This window comes from Mustela putorius, unplaced genomic scaffold (genome assembly GCF_011764305.1).
Source record: "Mustela putorius furo isolate JIRA1106 unplaced genomic scaffold, ASM1176430v1.1 tig00001654_pilon_pilon_pilon, whole genome shotgun sequence".
In the NCBI taxonomy this organism is placed as follows: domain Eukaryota; kingdom Metazoa; phylum Chordata; class Mammalia; order Carnivora; family Mustelidae; genus Mustela; species Mustela putorius.
The window spans coordinates 92,048-115,099 of record NW_025421832.1 but is presented as its reverse complement, the minus strand read 5'-3'; the positions used below and the strand labels follow the sequence as shown (position 1 = coordinate 115,099).

The 23,052-nt window shown below is 39.5% G+C and overlaps 1 pseudogene; it reads left to right on the top strand.

The window, feature by feature from the left end:
- Positions 1–1,724: 1,724 nt before the first annotated feature.
- Positions 1,725–23,009, top strand: LOC123394177 (annotated as a pseudogene).
- The last annotated feature ends 43 nt before the right edge of the window (positions 23,010–23,052 follow it).

Here is a 23,052-nt window from a genome sequence, read left to right as displayed (position 1 = left end):
ACCAACAGTGCATAAAGGTTCCCTTTCCTCCACTCTTGAACTTGTTATTTCCTGTCTTCTTAATAATAGTCATTCTGACAGGTGTAAGATGATATCTCATTGTGGTTTTGATTTGCATTTCCGTGGCGATTAATGATGTTGAGCAGCTTTTCATGTATGTGTTCTCTGCAAAATCATCTATTGGGATCTTCCACCTATTTTTAAATCGAATTGTTTTATGTTGCTATTGAGTTGTATGCATTCTTTATATATGTTGGACATTAATTCCTTATCAGATACATGAGTTGCAAATATTTTCTCCCATTTGGTATATATATTTTTTTCATTTTCTGGATGGTTTCCTTTGCTGTGAAGAAGCTTTTTAATATGATGTAGTCCCACCTACTGATGTGTGCCTTTTAAAAATTTTTATTTTCTTATAAACATGTATTTTTATCCCCAGGGGTACAGGTCTGTGTATCAGCACTCACCAAAGCACATATCCTCCCCAATGTCTGATGTCTGCTTTTGTTGTTTAGCTTTAGGTGTCAGATTTAAAAAAAAAAATCATCACCAAGACCTATGTCAAGCAGCTTATCACTTATGTTTTCTCCTAGGAGGTTTATGGTTTCAGGTCTCACATTCAAGTCTTTAATCTATTTTGAATTAATTTTTTTGTACATGGGGAAAGACAGTGGTCTAGTTTCATTCTTTTCCACGTGGCTGGCCAGTTTCCCAACACCTTTTATTTCCAAAACTATCCTTTCCCCACTTATAGTCTTGGCTCCTTTGCCATAAATTAATGGACCACATGAACCTTCCAGACTGTTCCAAGAATTAGTCTTGAGAACACACTGTACTACAGTGCACAGGAAATCAAGGCAGGAATATTATGCTTGTCAAAGAAAAGAACTCTAACCTTCTTAAGCTTAAGAAGACAACTGACTCTAACAACAGCTCCTTCATTAGCCTTGCAATTTATAGCTCTATATTCTGGTCAAATCTGGGTTGGGGTCACAGTGACCCCTGAGGCAGGGAGAAATATCCTTGTTCCACTCTGAGTCAATGCAGGGAACTAACAAGGACGTCCTGCTGATGATGTTTATTGGATGATTCTTTTTTAAAGCTTATTTATTTATTTAGTTAGTTAGTTATTTTGGAGACAGAGTGAAAGAAGAGAGACTGTTGGGGGATGGCGGAAGGAGAGGGAGAGAATCCCAAGCAGACTCCCCACTAAGCGTGGAGCCCAGCTCAAGGCTCAATCTCACAACCCTGAGATCATGACCTAAGTGGAAACCAAGAGTTGGGTGCTTCACTGACTGAGCCACCCAGGCTCCCTTATTTGAAGGTTTTTTTACAGTTGAGGAAACCTCAGGGGTTGAAGTGTCTATCTGGTGAGGATGGAGATAAGTGGACAGGGGGACTGGGGGACTGAGGGCGTTAAATGAAACCCTCTACATCCCACTCCAAAGGGGTATGGGAGCAAAGAGGAGAGAGACACCTTTGCATCTGGCTTTGGGACCAGTCATGTGACTGTCAGTTTCTATCCACTAAGTTTCTGCTTAATTACAAGGAATGATTAAAGACAGATCCACATGATATAAAAATTCAAGGTTAAAGTGAATGGAGAGCTAGCATATCAGACTAAGGCACACCCCCCCACATGCCCCCTCGCCCACCCCACTCCTTGAACCTAGCATCTTGGAATCAGGTCTGAGAACTTAAGTGTGAGGCTGGATTTGAGCATGATTATTCTGTGCTGCAGGAACCAGAGCTCTGGTGAGAAGAGAAGAAAGCCCAAGAATGTGCCTGGGAACGAGGAGTACAAGAGAAGTATGAGAACTCCCTTTCCAGATCTGTTGCGGACTCGGTGCATTTGGAAAAATATGTTCTTATTTGCTTATTTGTTTTCATTCCTTCATCTGAAATGACAACATGCCTATCTTCCAGAGGGGGTGATGTTCCCTACTCCAATGCAAACATTTTTTCTGTCAATGGGGAAGTCTTTCTTGGTGTGACACCAATGACCTCCCAGGGAGGCCTGAACACGGGGTGGAAAAGATCAAGTGATTGCTTTGCCAAATTCAAGTGCTAGGAAGAGATGGGAAAATCCCAGGCAGTATAAATCAGCTACGCGCTTAAAACCTACTGTCAGGAACACTAGACAGCACTGCAGGACAGTCCACAAACCACAAGTGATGTAGAAGCCGCAAGGTAATCCGATGGCTGGTGGCTCAGGTGAGATAATAGATGCTACCATTACTGCTGGAGAAGCAGATTTGATTACAAAGAGACCCAAGAGCAGGAAAGCCCTTGGAAGGCTTCCCTCTGCGTTTTACAAAAAATAAGATAAGCAGCATCTGCAACTGTAATCAAAAAATATAATACAAATGCCCTCAGCCCTCATAAGACTCTTGAGTGACAGAAAACCATTCCTTTCCTAGAACACAACAATGAAGACAGTTACCCCCAGAGCAAGGCAAGGTCCATTTGGTGGCTCAGACGACATCACACAGAATATTTTTGAACGGTGTTTTTAAAACTGCTGGACTTCTTTCAGCTGACCCTGCCGTATGTGTTCCCACTTCTCTGCCCTTTTCCCCTTTGTCTCCAGGCCTCAGATACAATCCTTTGCTCAGTATTTCCAGCCTAACCCCTGATGACCCACGTGGCTGCCAGTGGGCCCTCAACCCTGACACCCCCCACCCCGTCTACTGCTCTTCCCTCCCTCCCCCACAGTCCCTAGGTCATTTCTGCCCTGGGTCCTGCCTAAGGTCTCTCTCTTCTCGCTTGCCAAGTGAACACTTCAGACAAGAAAAATTAAAACCTACATGTGAAAGGGGAGCCTGGCTTGCTCAGTCAGAAGAGCACGTGACTTCTACTCTAGGGGTTGTGAGTTTGAGCCCCGTGTTGGATGTACAGATTACTTAAAAATAATAAAATCCTAAATAATAATAATAATAATAATAATATATACATTAAAGAAATTCACTTCAATATTACAAAAAAAAAAACAAACTAAAATTGGTTATCTGGACATTCTCCATCTTCTTCTGAAATTTCTCCAATGCCACTTCACACTTTGTTGGTATATATTTTAAATCCAGACAGACCAATAGGTTGTCTGGTGGTTGTCCAGTAAAATCCAAATTATCTTTCAAGAAATTATGTCTGGGGGCTCCTGGGTGGCTTAGTCAGTTAAGCATCTGACTCTTGGTTTCAGCTCATACCATGACCCCAGGGTCCGAAGACTGAACCTGTGTCCTGCTCCGCACTCAACATGAAGTCTGCTTGAGACTCTCTTTTCCTCTCCCTCTTCCCCTCACTCCCCCCATCCCCCCTCTCTAAAAATAGATAAGTACATTTTTTTAAAAAAGAGAAATCATGTCTGGTCAAGAGAGACAAAGAAGACTAGGAAATGCCTCTGGAAAAGCAAACCTAAAATGCACAAAGATATTTATTTAACAGAAACAATTGGTTAAAAGGCACTAAATACACATAAACATACTTCACACACCTTAGGTGATATTTGTAAATTAATCATAATAAAATGCAAATATTGTGAATGGGTTCAAATGACAGCAGAAAGTATCTTTGGCCCCTGGGTTGCAACAAGCTAGTCTACGTGAGAACTGGTTCCTAAAATAGGTCTTAGTGGCCAACTGATGACTTGAAATCTGAATGACCAAGAAGCACATGTCTGAGACACCAGAAGGCTTTTGCTTCAGAATGGATAAAGTCATAGATATTAATAGTCATGATTCTTCAGACAACACTGTCCTTGAAATACTTGTTTCCAGTGAAGTCTGACAAGTTCAAGGCACAGCCGTACAGTGAGGGGTGTAGCCAGGCAGGCTGGGTGGGAGTCCTTGCTCAGGCTCGGTCATTTACAAGCTCTGTGTCTCCGGCAAGCTACTTGACTTCTCTGTATTTCAGTTTCCTCATGAAAATGAGGACAATAATGTGAGGGTTGTTGCTAGAATTAAGTTAGTTAATATACTTAAAAACATTAGACAGGACCTGGCAAGCACTATTTAAGTGTTAGCTCTTCCTTCTTTTTTCTCTTTTTCATTCAGAGTCACAGGATTTCTCTACATCTTTCTGTGTGTTTGCGTCATTTGGAAGTACCCGGTGGGATAAAGAAAGGCCAACAGCTGCATATTCCTGCCCTGGACTGGTCTGTGGTGAGGTGAATGCACTCTGGTGCCCTCCCTCCGATTTCTACCAGCTGGAAGGACTGCTGTCTATCTTCTCCTTGGCTCGACACATCTCCTCAGCGCTCTCCTCCTGTACCCCTGTTATTCTCACAGTACAAAGGAGAAGAGTTTGGGGAACTTTGAGGTGGGAAATACCTGAGGATATCTGGCCATCAAACTAAAGGCTTTGACTTTCAAGAATCATTTCCAGGGTCTCTTACTTCAATTTAAAATGCTGCATATGGAGGGGATGCGCACTCTGAGAAGCAGGGATGCCCAGAACCACTCAATTCTGAGAAAACAAACAGCACATGTGCCTGAGTGACCTACAACCCCTCAAGGACACCATTAACTTGGATGTGGATGACTGGTGACTTCCGGTCTTCTTTCATGATGGAGGTGGGAACTATCCCTCTGGAAAGGATGCTCTCAGAGAGAAGACGAGTTCTGCTTGGTCTGGAGTCCGACTGCTTTAAATTCAAGTTGGAAAGATGGTAAGCTGTTTGTACTGTACAATATGGAAATGCAGAATTAACATGGCAGTCCTGTCTTCCAGGCGCCCCTGGGATCACCCCGTTTGGTCCTTGTTTGAGGATGACGGTAAGGTAATGCTTCAGCGAGTTTCCAGCATCAGCTTATCCGAGAAGGTCAAACAGCACAATTCGGCATTATGTGGCTCTTATTATGAACGAGCTGACAGTTCCCAGAAGTTCATTCTGTCAAAAGGTATTGTTTTCTTGACAATTTCTTCCATGCTGTTTCGCTCTCTACATCTATCTCGAAATAAAAACAGTGTGAGAATTGCCATTTCAGGGAAAATATCCAAATTATGCACTTTGATTAACTGGAAATTTTAAATAAAAACATTTTATCAGTAGCACTAATGAACAATAAAAGTTAACTAAGAGAATCATTTGGAGGTATTCTAAGAATTTGAATTCCATAAATAATCACTAAATTAAAAATTACATGTATGTTCATGGGAAATATAGTGTTCTAAATTTGGGGGATTATTGAGGGAAAAAATACATGTCTGGCATGTCGAGGGCTACTGAAAAGTAATTATAAAGAATGTGGAATACATTAAATATTTACATATTGTAATAATAGGAGAATTCTGCAATTACTTTCACATCAAGAATGAAAATAAACATTCAAACCTACATAATTCTCTAACCGTCCTAAGTATATCTGACTGCTGATACCCTACTCATAGTAACAGGTAAAACTCTATATTCACTTTCTATATTCAGCTTATTGTAAAGTCATCGGTAAATGCAAAAGAGTCTTCTGGAACTGTCACCTATTCAGAACATTGTAAATTATTGTAAAAAGAAAAAAAAATGCTTTGCTGATCTTTTCACCTACTAGAACCAAAAATGAAAATTCTAAAATTCTAAAATAAATAATGATGACTTTAAAAACTCTGAACAGTTCAAATAAAGACAGAGTTCACTGATTTATGTTGAGCACAGTTAGTAGAAGAATGAGGCTGTGCCCTTTGTGCTTATTGCAGACACACTGGTGTGTTTGTTTGTTTTCTGACTTTCATATAAGAAACAATGAACACGTCAATGAACACTCCCACTGAAAAAAACTTCTCATAATGATAGTGGTTAAAAATAGACTATGGACTCTGAAAAACAATCTGAGGATTTTGAAGGGGCGGGGGGTGGGAGGTCGGGGTACCAGGTGGTGGGTATTATAGAGGGCACGAATTGCATGGAGCACTGGGTTTGGTACAAAAATAATGAATACTGTTATGCTGAAAATAAAAAATAAATAAATAAATAAATAAATAAATAAATAGAAAACAAAAAAATTAGTAGATTATTGCCTTCATGCTGGAGATGAATAGAAATATTATCATCTAATCCACAATTCAGAAAACCGATGTCATATGTCAATAATCAAACAAAAAATTAACAAGGCAAGAAATGTTAAAAATCTTTCTTAACTAGCCATAAACTAATCATTGTGCAGGCTAAGTAAAATTCTGCATAACAGGTGTTAGAAAATCCAACAATGTTACTTCAAAGACAGCAAGAACTTTCAAACCCTAAATTGATTTCTTACCAAGACACCAAGACGATGGTTAGCTGGCAGGTTGTAGTATGTAAAAGACAAGGAAGGAATTGTTGGAGACTGTGATGTCCCAACAACAGATGTCCAGTACACACTAACTGGAACAAATCCGTGGTGTGGGTCTGTGCGTACTGGTGCACAGAGGACAAAAGGCTGAGGACAAGTGAGTGCCAGCTTTTTCATTTCACTGTTCAGAAGCAATGGTCCTAAACGGGGTATCAACCTCTTGCTTGACACAACCTTCAGAGATATGTCTTAGTTCAAGACTTCCTTCTTTTTTTTAAAAAGATTTTTCTTTATTTATTTGACAGATGGAGATCACGAGTAGGCAGAGAGGAAGGCAGAGAGAGAGGAGGAAGCAGGCTCCCCACTGTGCAGAGAGCCAGATGCGGGGCTTGATCCCAGGACCCTGAGATCATGACCTGAGCTGAAGGCAGAGGCTTAACCTACTGAGCCACCCAGGCACCCCAAGACTTCCTTCTATTTACTTTTAAATTGTTTTCTCTTTTCACGTTGGTTTGTGATGGCACTAACCTAAAGAGAACACTCCAAGTCCAAAGTCACTGAGCTCCAGGTGGAAGGAGATGGAAAAGTGCCTCCAACTGCCCATCCTGGCATCTGCTTCTGGTAGTTCTGGTGTGCTTCCTGGAACTTTATGAATTTGGCAGCCACATTTCTTGTCAAATAATTAGTGGGGTCTTACAAAACTTACAGAAACTTCGTTACAACATTCGAAGTGAAACCAATAGCAGATAAAATAGATTTTATCGCGGGTGAAGTAAATACATTTCCAAAAACATCAGCATCTTGAAACTTCAAAGCAATTTTGGCTTTCCCAATAACGGGCAAGATACAAGTAATCCTCTATGAAGGGGCAACCCTTTCCACCGTAAAACAAAACAAAACAAAGCAAAAAATTTAAAAATGGTCTCATTAAAAGGTCTAAATAAGTTCATAGATCATTTCCAAGTAAATTGCTCTCAAGTTCCTTGAAACTAGTTAGACAATCAGTACTCAACTTCACAAAACTGTAAGGATGTAAATATTCTTTCAAACTGTCAGAGAAAGCAGTCAATTGGGATCATTTGTAAGAGAGAAGAGAGGCAAATTCCTCACAGTTCCTACATATTCAGTCAGTAATGATTGTAATGTTCAATTTGATGATCATTCTCAGGTAAGAATGAGCTAATTTTATGAAAAAAACATTATTACTAATGAAAACAATTCCTGGGAATTGTAGTTTCTCATGCTGCTATAACAAATTATGACACACAGAGTGGCTTCGAATGCCACACATACACTGCCTCACAGGAGTCCGAAATAGGTCTACCAGAGCTAACAACATGGTGCCCACGAGGCTGTGTGCACACCTCTGGAGGATCACTGGGAGAATGTGTTTCATGCTGAAGGCCACCCATGGTCCTGGGTCTGTAGCCCCTTTCATCTTCAAAGCCACCAAGAACATCTTTCTGACCTTTGTTCTCACAGCACAGCTCATCTGCCTCTGATTCTCCCCCCCGCCCGCTCTCACTTACAAGGACCTCTGAGATTACACCAGGTCCCTGGATAACGGAGATCATCTCCCCATTTTCAGACCCTTAGCTGCATCTCCAAAGTCCCTTTCACCATGTAACACAACATACTCCCCAGTTCCAGGGATCAGGACAGGACATCTTTGAGGGGCCGTTCTTCTGCCTTCCACACTGAACATGAAAACACGGGAAGTGAACAACTGTGCATCTTGCCCTTCCACTGTGGTTCTTCTACCTGCAAACCCATGGCTCATGTGTTGGGTATGAGAAGCACATAAATAGTGGGAAGTGTGATGGAATGGGGAAGGCCCAGCCCCTGGACTCAGCCTAACTGGGTCATTCATTAACTGTGTCACCATTGCACAATTTCCTAATCTTTGAAGTGGGAATAACAAACACACTTAGATCTGGGGAGCCTGGGTGGCTCAGCCAATTAAGTGTCTGCCTTCAGCCCAGGTCATGATCTTAGGGTCCTGGGATTGAGTCTCACATTGGGCTCCCTGCTCAGTGGGGAGTCTGCTTCTCCCTCTGCCTCTGCTGGTGCTCTTCCTGCTTGTGCTCTCTCTCTCATATAAATAAATAAAATCTGAAAAAAAATATATATATACACTTAAATCTTTTTCTCAGGGATTCAGATCAGAGAACAGTTATGATGGTTTAGAATTATGCTCGTGTTGAAACTATGAAATCTTCTGAGAGTTGCCTACATAGGACACCAATTTCACCAGTAGTGACTTGAGATTTTAGTCCAATTTTCAAGTGATCATCACCCTCTATGGCAGTGGCCTGAGAGCTAGACATTGCAATACTGAATATGATCGTGAAAATTTAACAGAAAAGCTGAATCAGACGATGAGGTCCCTTTTCTTAAATACCTTTATCTCAATGTGTCCCCAGATCTCTTCAAACAGATCCCTTTGGCTCACTACCTCATTCTGATGAACACAGAAGAGGGGCTGGTGAGGGAGGGATGCTCCTGAGTCTGGATAAATGAACATGGGTGTAGACATCTGTTTCACGCTGCACCAGGCCTGGCTGTACCGGGACTCCTTTCCACTGAGCTGCTTTTAAGGGCAGAGACCATATTTCATCCTATGACACATAATATGGGCCACTCAAGATAGAAACATTTGATGGGTATTAAGTATCACCTCAGTTTTCTTCCCCCCCCCCCCAAAAATTTATGCAGTGCATTTCATTAGGAGTTTTAAAAACTCTCTCTGGTGGAAACGGGAACTGCAGTGTCCTGAGAAGACTGGATTCCAGATGGCCACCCAACAGCTCTGTGATCTCCGGGACCTCAGACAGGTTAATGTAACCTCTTGGAGTCTCACTTTTCTCTACTGTAAAATGGGAGTAAAACACTCACGAGGCAATTGTGAAGAATGAGGGAAGAACAGTGAGGGTGAAGTGGTTGATACAAATTAAGTATGAACTGCTTGTGATACCAGTTCTCTTCATCTTCCAGATCCTTCTAGATGCCCTCTTACTCTTCTCTCCAACTCCAGCAGTCAGTCCCCAGAGCGGAAGGTATGGAAGAAGAGATGCTTGCTCTGTCCCACCAGGACCTGAGTAGGCAATCAGCACAAGGAGTGGTAACAAATTGCTCTAGACCCCACGATGGGTACAGGACTCTGACATTTCTCTGATGTCCCCCAACTAGTCTCCAAGTGGCTGGTTTGATCTCCTTGAGGGGATGGTACCCTGTGAGACCTCTGTTGCAGGCAGGTCAGACATACTTCCCTAGCAGTAGCCTTGGTGAGGCACCCACGCTGCGGGGCCCAAGTTAACCTACATCTCTCTCACCCTGGCTACTTCTTTCATGAGCCCACTGCACAGCACACTGAGTGGCTAAGACCAGTGTCTGGCTGACATCTACTGTAATATGCTATTTAAAATGTATATGATGGAAGCGTGAATGGCTCAGTTAAATGTCCGACTCTTGTTTTTGGCTCAGGTCATGATCTCAGGGTGGTGAGCTCAAGGTCTATGTTGGGCTCCGTGCTCAATGTGGAGTCTACTTGAGATTCTCTTTCTCCCTCCCCCTCTGCACCTCCCCCCTGCTCTCTCTCTCTCTCTCTCTCTCTCTAAAATAGAAATAAAATAAAATGTATATGAGTACTCACATGACTATTAGCTATGTGAATGTTCTAATCTTTAAAGTTTATATATTTAAGTGAGACATGACCTAATGATATACTTGGTCATTAAAAAAAAAAAATTCTTTGTAAACTTTGCTGTTTCCAACTTTGTAAACTTTGCTAAACAACTCTGACATACAATGACATTAAACATGAAAAATTTACCATATTTATACAATATAAAATGTAAAAATATATTTTTAAAACTTCAAACTGTCATGTGTTAAAAGATTTAACTTCAGATAAGATATTTATACAGATACTACAGCATTTAAGAAGAAATTCTCTGCATTTTTTTTTTCTAGCTCAGAGGTTTGTTGTCTACTTGCAACATGGATTGTTTACACCTGCCAGCAGCTGGATCTCCATTCTGCCCAACAATAGCCTGGGCTTCATTCCGGTAGATGCTGGTTAAGATGTGTGGATGGAGAATAGCAGGGGACCACCTGGTCCAGGAAACACAAGTACCTGAAGACAAATTCCAAAGAATTCTGGGCCTTCAGGTACAAATAACATCAAGTAATGTTTCATTTTATTTTTTATGAGTGTGTCAAATATATTGTCTTGTGTTTGAATGAAATAAAGTAGAACAGAAGTGTCTTTTCTTAATCAGGTCTTGTAACAGACCATCACAATTTATGTCAGTTTTTGCTTGAAAAATGAAAGAATGCTTGCTTGACCTTAAGTGTGTATCTCGTTTGTCAGTAGTAACCTTTATTGGCTAACCCCACCCTTTCCATTGTTTTGCTCCTTAACCTATATATTTACTTTATCTCCCTGTATGTAAAATAAACAGCCTCTTTATAAGACTATCTTGGGGCTACTTTTTATTCCCTGACTTTGTGTTCTCACGGAAGTCTTTATTAAGTAGATATATTACATCACATAACTTCTTTTTTTTAAGAAATATTTATTTATTTGAGAGAGAGCTGGAGAGAAAGTGCATGCACATGCACGAGTGGGGAGGAGCCTAGGAGAAGTAAGAGAGAAGCTCAAACAGACTCCACACTGAGTGCAGAGCCAGACACAGGGCTCGACCTCACCACCCTGAGACCATGACCTGAGCTGAAATCAAGAGTCAGATGCTCAACCAGTTGAGCCACCCAAGGGCCCTAAAATTCTTCCTTTTTTTTTTAAACATCTTTTTTTTAAGGTTTGATATATTTACTTTGACAGACAAAGATCACAAGTAGGCAGAGAAGCAGGCAGAGAGAGAGGGGGAAAGCAGGCTCCCTGCTGAGCAGAAAGCTTGATGTGGGACTCCATCCCAGGACTCTGGGACCATGACCTGAGCTGAAAAAGAGAGGCTTTAACCCACTGAGCCACCCAGGTGCCCCACCCCATAATTTCTTGATAATACCCAAAGAGAGTGGAAAATTGTTTGCCTTCACTTACCTGTTCATTATCTTCAAGGGTTAGCATCACATTCTGGAAGCAAGGGGATTTCAACTTCCCTTTTTCTTTTGTAGTTTTGACGAGATGGCAAAATACAACCTCCCAGCCTCCATCAGCTTCATCGTGAAACACACGGGACAAGAGGAAATATTTTTATATAGGCCATTCCCAGGGCACCACTATTGGTATGGCCAGAAGGATTGTGGCTCATAGTATGCAATGTCTTTTGTAGGGTTTGCAGACACACCTCCTAAGGATGTGGGCAAGCTCCCAGAGCTACAAGTGACACAAAACAGAGCACCGGGAAGAAGACCCACAGCCTAGCCCTGGACACTTACCCCCTTCCTCCTTCTACCTTGTCTTCTCTAGTCACAAAGAATTCATGTAATGACAGGTTGTCTTTGTTCCCAAGCGTTCAGAAGTTGGATATCCATCTTGGGATCAAAGTGAGATCATAACTACCCCTTGTTCCACAAATAGAAATTTCATACTTATAATTGTCATTTAAGTGTGGCAAAGGACCTCATGAGGAGGGGATGTGAGAAAGCCATTAATGCTTACGCATTTAGGACAGATTAAACTTTAGACATACACAAAGATGAGCCTAAGCCTTCATATGTTTAAAGAGACTAAAAAAGAACTTCTTTTAGCTCACAGCAACAATGCTTCCATCTAATGTGTAATAGTTTCACTTTCAGAGGATAATTCTCTAAAACCCAACATAATTCTCTTACATGATGTGGTAAACTTTCTTACTCCCACTCTTTCTACTGGGGAAGTTACAAAGCCTACTTGATAATAGCAACCAGTATTCACTGAGTCTTTTCTAGGCTGAAAAATGATCATTTTCTTATAGGAATAAGACACACCCTGCTTTAAAAGAGTATGTTGAAGAATAGTCTAATCCGATTTTCCACAGATCTTTTCTCTGACATTTATTAATCATGTGTGTGAGTTGTACTCTGGATTTTACATCTGTAACAGTTATCTGGAACCAGGAATCTTGGAAAATTATTAAGAAAGAAGTGACTATGTGCTAGAATTTACTGACTTCTAATATGTTATATGATTCTCTGATTGTGTGCCTTCTTAGAACTCAGAAAACAGAAAAGCTATAAAAATAAAAAAAGATGTGCAAGAATGTAGCTTGATAAGATGTCATAAAAGGGAAAACTATTTGTCATATTAATGACTCTAAACTAACAATAAAATATAAACTAGTATCATCTGCACAATAAGGCAAGGGTGTTTTAAAATATATTAAAAATAAATATGAAAACAATTTGACATGTATTGGATCTGTCACCTAAAGTGTAAGATTCAAATATCCGAAATTCTCACATTGCCAGTTATAGAAATCTTCAATATTGTTTCTGATTTCTCAACTATGGTGTTACAAGACTCTTTTATTGTTGATTTACCATTGTTTATGGTCTAGACATTGTTTTTAATATTAATCATCAGTATGATGTTTGATTGATATGTAGGTCTCATACTGGGTGACCGAGAAATGTTTGATAAGGGAATTGAGAAATGAATGAGTCAATTAGTGGTCATAACATATTGAATTTACTCTCACTTGCCATGATATCATTTCTTACATGCCAGTAATGGTGTAAGAATAGTTAATTTCTGTCTTGTTTTCTTTCAGCGTTCATAACATTTTCCACAATACCACAGATAGCTGAAAGAATCAAAAAATTTTTTACCTTAGCTCCAGTTTTTTCCATCAAATACTCAAAGAGACCTTTAATTAAATTGGCATACAAATGGAGGTCAGTGTTAAAGGTATGTTATTCCTTTACATAGCTGATAATACAAAATGACAATGATTCTGTCATTTCAAAATAAAAGGTCTTGACTATGTCTGCATGAATTTAATTTTTTGGTTTCAGTGACACTGGATTCTTTCTTTTGTTTTTACAAATGAATGAGATTTTATTTATAATAGCTTTGGACTTCTCATTTTGAAGGAAAATCCAGTAGTCAGCTTATCTCTATCTCCTGCTTCCAAGTTTTGCCCTTAATTTGAATGCATTTCTTTTAGGGCGCCTGGGTGGCTCAGTGGGTTAAAGCCTCTGCCTTCAGCTCAGGTCATGATCCCAGGGTCCTGGGATCAAGCCTTACATTGGGCTCTCTGCTCAGTGGGGACCCTGCTTCCTCCTCTCTCTGCCTGCTTCTCTGCCTACTTGTGATCTCTGTCTGTCAAATGAATAAATAAAATCTTTAAAAAAAAAAAATAAATGTATTTCTTTTAAAGGTTTTATTTAATTCTTTATTTGAAAGAAAGAGAGAGAGAGAGAACACAAGGGCAAGGGTGGCAGGGTAGGGCAGAGAGAGGGACAATCAGACTGCTCTGAGCATGGACCCAACATGGGACTCCATCTCATGACCCTGAGCCAAAATCAAGAGTCACCCACTAAACCAACTGAGCCACCCAGGCTCTCTCATTTAAATATTTTGAACTAATGTGAGACAGTGCATTTCATTATAAATATAATGAGCTCATTGCACCATTTATTTTGGTCTTCTAAATATGAATAAAGTAAACTTGTCTTACAGGCTTTTTTTGGCAACAAAGACTTCCTACCTAATACCTCATTCAAAAGATTTGTTGGTTCCAAGCTGGGTCCACTGAAGATTATTGGTAAGATTTGCCGTGATATCTTGTTTATGATATATGGATATGACCAGGAGAACTTATATATGGTGAAAACAAATTGAATTTGAAATGTACTTTGTCCATTTTTAGAAAGCAGCTCTTAATAGTACTTTATGCCTTACATGTCATTGTATGACTCATCCACGTGTACTGATAGAGTCTTCGCCTTCCTGGTTTGGGGACTACATCAACATTCTGAAACTAATCAGCGTGAGCATGCTGGGATTATTTTGCATTCTGATTTGTCTTGCTCTCCATACGGAACAGAGAGCAGGTGCTGTGCTGAGTCTTTTAATTGGCCTTTACTATTGGGTGTTAGTTTCCTGAAGTTTCTTGTATTTAAGTTCTCTCCTATCACTTAATTAAAAAAAAAAAAAAAGATTTTATTTATTTATTTGACAGAGAGAGATCACAAGTAGGCAGAGAGGCAAGCAGAGAGAGAGAGAGGAGGAAGAAGGCTCCCTGCCGAGCAGTGATCCCGATGCAGTACTCGATCCCAGGACACTGAGATCATGACCTGAGCTGAAGACAGAGGCTTAACCCACTGAACCACCCAGGCACCCCATCTTCTATCTCTCTCTCTTTTTTTTTAACAACTTCTGCTCTTATGTCTTGGTTCCTAACACTCCTTCCTTTTCTTATTGACCCTTTTGTAATTGGCATTTGTGCCTGCTAATTACCTTACCAGCTTCAGGCATTCATCAAAGTTCCTGGAGTGGGACACCGTTTAGGGGCTCAAGCTACTATTCCCAAAGCCGTACAGTTTGTGTATAGATGCTATTACAGATGTACTCATTCATTCTAAGACTTTTTAAGCACATTAAATTAAAAAAAAAAAACGGATTTAGCAGAAGTAGTTGTGGCATTCAGACTACTGGTTGGTTCCTGCATCTGTACCATTTAATAATTTACCAGCAAGAATCAATTTATTCAGTCAAAGAAAGAGAAGTTGTCAAGATGTCCATTCTTACCAATTTAGTCTGTGGATTCAAGGCAACCAAAATCCCTGCAAGCTAATTTAAGGACATTGACAAATGACTTTTAACATTTATGGAGGGAAGCAAAACCTGGAGTACCCAACACACAGAATTGAAGAGAAAGAGCAAAGTTGGAGGACTGGTACTGTTGAACGTTAAGACTTAGTCTTCAACTACAGTAATCTAGACAGCGTGGAATTAATGAAAGAAACAAGAAGATCAGTGTAGCAGAATACCGAGTGCAGACACAGAGTCTCATGAACACCATCAACAGATCTTTGACAAAGGAGAAAGGCAGTGCACTAGAAAAACCATAGTCTCTTCAACAAATAGTGTTGGGACAACTGGATGTCTACATACAAAACAATAAAATAACCTTCACAAAGTTAACTCAGATTTGGATCATAGACCTAAATGTGAAATGTAAGACTCTCAAACTCCTAGAAGGTCACATCAGGAAAAACCTAGATGATCTTGGATATGGCAAGGACCACCAGGTTGTACTTTTTGTTTGTTATAATTGATGAACCTACATGGACACATCATAAGTACCCCAAATCCATAGTTTACAGCGTGGTTCACTCTGGTGTTCTACATTCTGTGAGTTCTAACAAATGTATAATGACATAGACCTACCATTACAGTATCATGTAGGATATTTTCACTGCCCTAGAAATCCTCTGTGCTTTGTCTACTCATCCCTCCCCTCTTAAATCCTGGAAACCACTGATACTACTGATTTTTTCACTGCCTGCCACAGTTTTGCCTTTTCCAGAATGTCATGTAGTTAGAATCATAGTTTGTAGCCCTCTCAGATTGCCTTCGTCCATTTAGTAGCAAACATTCAAGGTTCCTCCATGTCTTTTCCTGGCTTGGTATCTCATTTATTTTTAGTGTTGAAAAAAATATTTTATTGTCGGGATGTATCACTGTGTATCTATCCACCTACTAAAGGACATTATGGTTCAAGTTTTGACAATTATGAATAAAGATGCTATCAAGATCAATGTGAAGATTTTGCGTGAACACGAGTCTTTACCCCCTTTGGATAAATACCAAGGAGTGCAATTGCTGGATCATGTGACAAGGATTCCTTTTGTTTTATAAGAGACCACTAAACTGTTTTTCCAAAGGGGTTGTACTATTGTGCATTTCCACCAGCAGTGAATGAGAGTTCCTGTGACTTTTTCCTCACCAGCACTTGGTGCTGTCAATGTTTCAGACTTTTGTCATTTTCATAGGTGTGTAGTGGTATTTCATTGTTCTTTTAAATTGCATTTCCCTGATGGTGTATGATGCAGAGCATCTTTTCATGGTCATTTGCTATCTGTACATCTATTCGATGAGCTGTCTGTTAAGGTCTTTGCCCCATTTTTAAATCAGGTTATTTTCTCATTGTTGAGTTTGAAGAGTTCTTTGTACATTTTGGATAACACCTTCATAGATATGTCTTTTGCAAATATTTTCTTCCAGTCTGTGCCCTGTCTTCTAATTCTTTGTCTTTTGCAAAGTGGATGTTTTTGACTCAGAAGTTCAGCTTGTCGGTTATTTCTTTCATAGTTTGTGCCTTTGGTGTTTTATCTACAAAGCCATCACTAGACCCAAAGTCAACTAGATTTTCTCTACTAGGTCATCTTCTAGGAGTTTCATAGTTTTGAGTTTGATATTTAGATCTGTGTTCTATTTTGAGTTAACTATTGCAAAAAAATGTGAGGTCTGTGCCTCAATTCTTTTTGTTTTTTTCTTCTTCTTTTCCATGTCATTGTCTAGTTGTTCCAGGACCATTTGTTGAAGATACCATTGTTTCTCAATTGTATTGCCTTTTCTCTTTTTCAAAGATCTGTTGACTATATAGGGGATCTATTTTGGGGCCCTCTTTCCATTCTATGGATGTTTGTCTATTCTTCCACCAGTACCCCACTTCTTGATTACTGTAGGTTGATAGTACATCTTGAAGTTGTGTATGTCCATCCTCCAACTTTGTTCCTCCCTTACAATACTGTATTACTGTATTGGCTGTCCTGGGTCTTCCGTTTCTCCATCTGAGAAACAGTTTGTTGATATCCTTAAGAGAACTTGCTGAGATTTTGATAGGACTACATTGACATTGTAAGTCTTGCTCACTGACTAAGGTTTCCAGGGACATTGTAGTTAATTCAAACCTTGATGACAGGCTAACATGAAAGCTGCTGCATTTCTGATTGTTTCACTGGGAGTTGTGTAGCATTTCAGGAGTCCAGTTCATCATGGAAAGGGTTTCATTTTAAATCTCCTAATTGTCCTTGGCAGGCTCTGGGCTGATTTTTTGTTTGTTTGTTTTCCTCAACTAGCTTAGTTCTCACAATAAAACTTCAGATTCCCTGGGATTGGCAAATAACTTGAAGAAAAAACTGGCTTTAGTACTTTGCTTTTTTGAGGGTTTTTTTGTTTCCCTTTTCCATTTCTCCTGTTAATTTCTATCTTTTCAGTCCTTTGTGCTCACAAAAGGGGTCCATGTGTGTGAGTCCTAACAGTTTAGATTGTTTTCAGTATGGGATGACAGACTACATAACTCAGAAATCTAATAATACCTTCTATGTTAATGTAAAATTACATATTTAGTAAGTACATTTATGTACTTAATTAAAATATAATTTTATATTTTATTTATATTATTTTGCTTAAAAATACTTTAAATTGTATTGAAAATTATTTAGTGTAGTAAATATCAAAAGTTACACTTTCTCTGGGTGGACCAAGTATAAAAATAATTTTTTAACCCCTCAGAGTGGTGTGGATGTGTATTTGTCACATAACCCAGCAGGGACATCTGTTCAAAATATGCTACACTGAAGTCAGGTATAACTTTTCAAGTGCTTTTTAGTACAATTTTATTTATACTACTCGTGGTTTACCCCATCATTCTGAGAATCATGCCATTGTCATAGGATGATAAATTTAGAAGGATAAAATGTAACTATTACCTACTTATGTAATTCTTCATGGTTTCTAATATGTTAGTATCATAATCTATTAGGTCTTCTAACCCTGAGCAATAATCAGAGCAATATACCTATTTTCTATTTTACAAATGAGAAAATGTTAATTTGGAATAGTAGACTAGGAATCATTGAGGCCATGTTTATCTTTTGACTTGCCCAAATATTCAGAGCTATTCCTTCAAAAACACCTAAGACTAATAATAATAATAACAATAACAATAAAATTTTAAAAACCTAAGACTAAAACACAGGTATCCCAATGCCTAGTCTCTCACTAGACTTCATTCTCTCCTCTGTTCAATTGTGAACTTCATAAGGCCCTTGAGCAAGTTTTATTCACTTCTATATATGCAAGGCCAAGAGTTCTGGGCAAACAACAGGTACTCAAGAATATATGTTGCATGAATATTAATGAAGAAAAAATCCAGTGTGAATATCATCTTACAGTTGAGAGCCAGGATAAAATCTTAGAAGAAACAGTATACTTGAGATCAAAATATCAGGCACTGAATCTTTTCTCTGAAACTTACGGCTAGTGAGACACTCAGCAAACTCACTCCTTATGAAGTCAGTTTCCTTAATTTTAAAAATGGAGTTAATAATAATGCTCTGACTTAACTAACAAAAATATTATGACAGTTCAACAGGGTGATGATCAAGAGTGTTGTTTAAATTTAATGAACACTAATTAACTCAAGTATCATTGAGATTTTGGGAAGGACTTTCTCATTTAACATGTCTAAATCTACTAAGTGATTGTTTTGAGGTAAATTATTAAAAATCTTTAACTTATATTTAGATTTAGTTCATTCCTGGTGATAACTAGACCAGGAAAGTCTAGGTAACCTTTGCATCTATTCATCTATGGAAACAATATTTATTGAGTACCTACTATGTGCCCTGTACCATTCTATGCTCAGGGTACACATCAGAGAACAAAGTAAATATTCCTGTCCTCCTTAAGCTGACATTCTAGCAGTTAGATATACAGACATTACGCATAGCAAATAAGTAAATTATTAAAACTTTAGAAGGGAATAAAAGCTATGGAAAAATAAAGGGGAAAAAGCAAGATAAAGAGATTAGACACAGTGGTTAGTGGGTTGTGTCTTTGAACAGAGAGGTTAGGCAAGCCTCAATGAGATGGTGACATTCGAGATTTAGAGAAGCCGAGAAAGTTAGCAATGTGAACAACCTGGAGGAAGAGCATTCCAGACAGAGAGAATAACCAATGCAAAGCCCTTTAGTTAGGAGTATTTCTGAAAGGCATGGCTAAAAGGTCAGTGTGGCTGATGTCAGCAATTAAGGGAGAAAGAAGTAGGGAAAGGGGAGCAGAAATGTACTAGAGCCAGAAAGGAACAAGTACTCCATTGGGAGGACTTTGGCTTTCTAGCTAAGTGAGCAGCCACTTCAGGTTTTTGAGCATGGAGCGGACATGATATGACCTACATTTTTAAAGGAATGCTTAGGGGACACCTCACTGGCTCAGTCAACAGAGCATGTGATGCTCGATCTCGGGGTCATGAGTTCAAGCACCATGTTAGGGGTAAAGTTTACTTGGGGGGGGAGAATAAGAATACTTTGGGTGCCATGTTGGGTAGATCAAAGTGGAAACAATGAGAAATTTCAGAGACCACAATAATCGAGATTGATGATGGCCTGCACAGATGTGTTTCCAGGAAGGGTGGCGAAGAGGGTTGGGTTCTGAGTGTACATGTGTATTGTAAACATGCAGTGAAAGACATTTAATATGGATTCTGTGGAAGGAGAGAGGGAAGAGTCTTGGACGATTCCAGACTTTCTGGCCTAAGCAAGGAAAATATGCAATTGCCATTAAAGGAGATAGGGACATTTGGTGGCAGTGCAGCTTTGAGGGACAGAGAAGATGTTCACATTTGGAGATGTTAAGTGTGAGGCATCCCAGTGTTTAATTTGAATAAGCAGTTGTGTATAGGAGTCCAGTATTTAGAAGAGACTTACAGAAGAGGATAAACATTTTAAGTATGGACACCACTGAAAACCAAGAAACTGGATGAGAACACACACAGAGTGAATACAGATGGGGAGAAGAGGAGCACGGTTAGGCTGAGACATGGAAGGATTCAAAGGTCAGGCAGTGGGAGTTGGATGGATACAGCAAAGAAACCAAAAAGGAGCTGGGAGTGAAAAATAAAAATCAAGAAATGACGGTATTAGACAAACCATAAGAGACTCTTAATGTCACAAAACAAACTGAGTGTGACTGGGGGAGGGGGGGAGAAAGGTTAGGGAGAAAGGGAGTGGGGATATGGACATTGGGGAGGGTATGTGATATGGTGAGTGCTGTGCAGTATCTAAACCTAGCGATTCACAGACCTGTACCCCTGAGGCTAATAATACGTTATATGTTTATTAAAAATTTTTAAAAAATTATTTAAAGAAATGAAATGACAGTATTCCAGAAACTAAGTGGAAAAAAGCTCTAGGATAGAAATGAACAGCTGAATCCAATGGCATCATGGGTAATGTGAGGAAATTCCTCAGAATCGACAAGTTTTACAAATGCTAAGATCATGAATAATCTCAGCTGGTTTTGTGGAATGAAAGAACTGCAGGGTAAGAAGTGTTGTTGGGGGAAAATCAGGTTGTCTGGAGAGCAGGAGGGTAAAGGAACCCATCATAGATGGGTTTTAAGATATACCTAGTGATGGAATTCCAGATGGAAGAGAGAGTTTTAGAAGTTGGGAGGAGTTAGGAGAAGATAAAATGGTGGGTGCATGGAGACCTGTCAGGGATAGAGTCCCAGAGAAGATCTGGAAGCTGAGAGTCTGAAACTTCCTGCAATGAAAACATTATCAGGGGGAGATTAGGATATGATCAGATTAGACCTAAGAGGCTCACAGCAGGTGGTGGTGGTGTTGAGGCTACAGTTAGGAAAGGTGGAGCAAGGGGTGGCTTCTGGAACATGCTCTTGAGAGCTGTTGTTTGAAGCAAGGATGTTTAGGGACGTGTCATTTCAGTGCTAGTGCACCTAGCACTAGACACTTTTTTTTAAAGATTTTTTTAAAGATATATTTATATTTATGTATATTTTTAAGAGATATTTATTTATTTTAGAGAGAGAGTATGAGCACTGGGAGGAGCAGAGGACGAAGGAGAGGGAGAATCTTCAAGCAGACTCCCTACTGTGTGCAGAGCCCAACGCAGGGCTAATTCCCACAACCCTGAGATCATGACCTGAGCTGAAGCTAAGAGTTGGACACTTAACAGACTGAGCCACATAGGTGCCCATAGACACTCACTTTTGTCCTCTGTGTATGGAGCTGAGGCTTTCCGGGGAGGGATGATGAGCACACAGGCTCCCGTTAACAAGGTAAAAGGCATTGGGGGAATGTGCATTTATATGAAACTGATAGAATTGCGTTCCATAGACGCCCCTGCCCCTCACCACCTCTCCCCTTCCATTTCTTGCACTTTTCAAAGGAAGGGAGAAGTGAAGATGTGTCCCTGCGCATATATATTCCAACGGACCAAATACAGAGGGACAGTATATGAAATTCACACCTCACTTTACCAGCTGCACTGTAAAAAACAGAAGAGTATAATCTTGCTTTAAATTTTCTTTTTCTTTCAGGTTTTTCATTCTAGTCACTTGAGAGTTTTTGATTGGGGCAGTCCTGCTCTGAACTTGGTTCATTTTAATCAGGTACATAATTATGCATAAGCTAAAAACTATCTCCTGGGTCAGTTCAGAGGAGGTGGCTACAGAGAAGGGCTCGTGTAAAGCCTGAGAGGATAATAACAGTGAGAAGGACCAGCAGGCAAAGGCTGCCATGATTTGGCTCCATAGTCTCACATCCAATGGGGGCTTTTCCAGATTTTCCATGTATTTTAACAACAAATACCGCAGTTAAGCCTGGAGAAGTTTGACAGGCTGTAGAGTAATTCATCTTCCCTCAGGAGGAAAAAATATTTGTGTATAATATGTGTAGCTCCGTGGTTAGTTAAATAAGAAATAAAAGGCATAATATGGTTCTTGACCCTAAAAGCTCTTGATTGTATTTGGGTAAATAAGACAAACCTGTAATTAGAGAAAAGACAAAGTTAATGAGAAGATGGTAATATTGTTTGAATAAGATGACAGAAATCTTGAGATATTAGAACCCAAGTCTGCCATCTTTAAAATTATCTTTTCCCATTATCCTCTTCTGCCTTAGCTAAACTTCATGCCCGATTGATGTGGTTTGCTTGTGTAAAAAAACTCCGAAGTAAAATGGAAAGATTAAAATCAATAAAATCAGACTTGCTCCCACCTCCAATATTTACCATTTATTGATAGATACATTGGCAGCTACACAGCTACAAAATTTTTTTTTTAAGATTTTATTTATTTAATAGAGGGAGACACTGTGAGAGAGGGAACATAAGCAGGGGGAGTGGGAGAGAGAGAAGCAGGCTTCCCGCTGAGCTGGAAGCCCAATGTGGGGCTCCATCCCAGGACTCCGAGATCATGACCTGAGCCAAAGGCAGATGCCCAACAACTAAGCCACCCAGGCGCCCCAGCTACAGAAAATTTTGATTACAATACTTTCATGCCTTATAAATAAAACTGAAATTCCTTCTGTGGCATGTTTGAACACCCTTAATTAGAGCAAATTGTCTAGTTTTGATTTGTATCTGATCTATTTCTAAATAAAAATCATAATAACGATTATTTCAATATTCCTTGCTTCCATCATAGTAATAATTTTAGATTCAACTTACTTTAAATTTGTATTAATTAATCATTTAAAGAATAGTAAAGAACACCTTCTATGTATCATTTTCTGCGAAAACCCTCTACATTTGGTCCACTTCTCCATTTTACGATGTGAGGAACATGAACGTATTGACAGTGACTTAGAATGGGGGCAAGACTTGTTGGCCAATCCTCAAGATGTGAAAAATCTACATTCTGAAACTACAAACCCTATCTACCATAAAGCTATTTCTTGCTACAGTCATATAGACTTTTTGTTCCGTTTAGATGTATATCAGCAAGTTTACCATGAAATCATTGACATTATCCAAGGCAGTCTATAAAGAACTACATTAGTCTGTGTTGAAGGATCCATTTCATTTCTCT